The sequence below is a fragment of the Morone saxatilis genome, unplaced genomic scaffold, assembly GCF_004916995.1.
Source record: "Morone saxatilis isolate NCDOM2014 unplaced genomic scaffold, NCSU_SB_2.0 Contig8, whole genome shotgun sequence".
Classification (NCBI taxonomy): Eukaryota; Metazoa; Chordata; class Actinopteri; family Moronidae; genus Morone; species Morone saxatilis.
This window is the reverse complement of record NW_023340257.1, coordinates 723333-726350: the sequence shown is the minus strand read 5'-3', so window position 1 is coordinate 726350 and position 3018 is coordinate 723333.

Genomic DNA, 3018 nt, shown 5'->3' with positions numbered 1-3018 from the left:
GCCTTCTCATCCTCTCCCAAAAACACAACCGGACCTGCTGATTAAAACCGCTACGAACAACACTGAATAAAGCATTCCACCTCTTAAAATCACTGCTTCTCCCACGCTGTTGGGCAGACAAAGGACGTCCTGGAGGGGCTGCGAGCCGAGCCTGCTGCTAACGTCTAGCATCAGCTTGTTTCTCTGATAACTTAAGATCCAGACGTCTCGCATCACACACACCTTCAATATAAGATTCAAATCTAGAGTTTAAACAAGCACCAAGATCTAAAAGAGAAAAAATGTCCCTTCAACACTCGGATAAACAGTCAATGTATGACAGCTTCCTGGCGAGACAAAAAGACCGACGCAGGCACAAGGGGATATGAAACACCATACGAGACAGGCCGACCGGGTGGAAACGCAGCGTTACCTGACATAAACATGACCAGATTTTCTCTGAGTTTGAACACACTCGTCTGGAACATCCTGGGATAACTGCGAAGTAACAACAATCACACTACATACCTAGCGCATACGCCTCCTACCGAGTTTATAGACAACGTCTTAATGCAGGCGCGATATTATCGGACATCCCTAGTAGTTATAGATGGGAGATGAGCAGTGAGTTTCCTTCTTGCCACAAGCTCTCTTAGTTTTAATAAACAAAACAAACTGACAAATGTCAAGAAGGAAATACCCTTATACCCATTTAACAGAATAGTGCAACCGTACACCTTCTGAATGAGGGGCAATGAGCTGGAGCAGGCTGGCTGGTTACTGAAAACCGCCGCCGCCTCTGACAGCACCCACCTGTCACTCAAAGCGGCCGCTGCCTCAATTATTCATAACTATAGCCTTAATATAATTTTAAACAGGTGAGTTACATAAAAATCAATTGGTTGGAATAAACTCTTAATTCACAGAGTTAGATTGTGAAAATCCACTGGTTATACAGCTGATTATCCTCTCACTTGTTCTTCAGCTGTGTGTGTGTGTACTGTGCTGCTGAATGATGTCTCCAAAAATTGTCAAAGCAAGTCAGTTTGATTTCCTACTTGCACAGCGTGACATGTGACATCTGAGGCTTAGTGTACATCCATGAATCCGATTTGATGTGAGTGACACTACACCAGCATCTTGTAACTAGTCCAGAGCTGACATTAGTGCAAGTGTTCACTGGGCTATAGGAGTGTAACCAGTCAACAGAAAGACCACTCAGATTTTCTTTGCTTCAGCTGGTAAGCAGCTATCTGCCATACACTGGTACAGACTCACACACACTCTCTGAGGACAGAGTCCTGGATTGTGTGCTAAATATAGCATGGTTCTTAGGTGCAGATTAATATGATGTTGGGAAGATATCTTTGCTAGTGCATGGCCATGGCATGGTATCACATAAACACACACACACTAAGACTTGCATGTTCTCATTCTGTGGCAGAAACAGGATGAAGAGCCTCTGTTGGTGTTCTCAGTAGAATACTGGATGTTTTCTTCCAAAGAAATGGTTTTTAAAAAGGAATCTGAAATAGTTAGAAGTTGAACATATTAGAACAACATGTGAACGAGCATTAGGCGGGCTATCACTGCTTACTTGTATTTTAAGTATTTCAGTGTTACTCATCCTATATTTTTTTTTTTTTTTTACAAAAAAACAGAGATTGATTTATTTTACAAATTTAAGGACGCCCAATAGCTCATTTGGTAGAGCTGGTGCCCCATGTACCAAGGCTGTACCAGGGCCAAGTGCCCCTGAGTCCTTAGGGCAACGGCCATGGGTTCCACTCCCACCTGTGGCCCTTTGATGCGTGTTGTCCCCTCTCTCTCTAACTTCCTGTTCATCTTGAGCTGTCTATCAATAATTTTATTATTATTATTATTATTATTATTATAGTTTCTATTTTACATATTGGAAGCGCTCAGTCTCATTTAATGCAGAAGGGTTAAACACAGTTTAATACTTCAATATCTTAAAATATCAAGGAAATGTATTTATCATAACACAAGGTTATATAACGAAATGAAAGTATGTACTTCCTTCATGCTACAATCACTATAAAAGATTCAATTTATTGAATAACAGCGGTGCCGCAGACATGCCGTTTGACGAAAATTTCAGATTTTGATAACTTTTCATGGATATGGTATTTAGATGGGACTGAACAAATGTGAAGTTGATCCAATCAATTCCCTTGGAGGAGTTTGTTAAAATGCTACGTGTGCAAATTGCCTTCCTTTCGGGTGTGGGGTATATGTCCAAGAGGCTTTTTTGCAGGGGTCACTGCTCGGGCCCTAATAAATAAAATAAAACCAATTTATATACACCAGGAAATAATTCTGCAGTGCATCTTTTGAATTTACGTCTGGGGTGATGTAAACAGTGGTAACAAAACAGTGATGATAATGTGGTTTCATCTTCACAGAAAGAAACCGTGTCCATCCACTTTGACTGTGTTTGAGCACCATCAGTGCTAATGATTGTGAAGCATATAACCCAGCCATATCTGCTGGCAACATCTGTCATTTTATCCATTTCATATGATCACCGTCAAATTGAGAACCCCACTTAATAATATTAAATAACACGTGGTATTGAAAAAGTATCTAAGTATGGATACTTTTGACAACCATACTCTAGTCTGTTGCACTGACCACATGAAGTAATAAACTGTTGTTCTGCTAAAGTAACAAGACAAACTGTTTGGGTTTTCTGTATGTTAACTATCCTATTTGAGTAATACTGAATGCATTATTTAATATAAAATGTTGTTAATCTTTTATAAAAGAATAGCTTAATGCTAGTGGTACAGAGAGAAAAGCCACGGCTTGGCAGCCGGGACATGACGCAGCAACATCCGGTGGACAGGAGGAGATAGAGTTTTGCGGCTGAAAAATGATTGATGAGCTATAACAAGATCTCTGGTCAGGGGCCCTTGACCAGTGCATTTTAGATTTGGGTCTTATTCCTTCATTTTAGTCATTTTATAGATGACCTAAATGTAATCGCACCCTTACAGTCTGTCTGAGCTGTCTTTG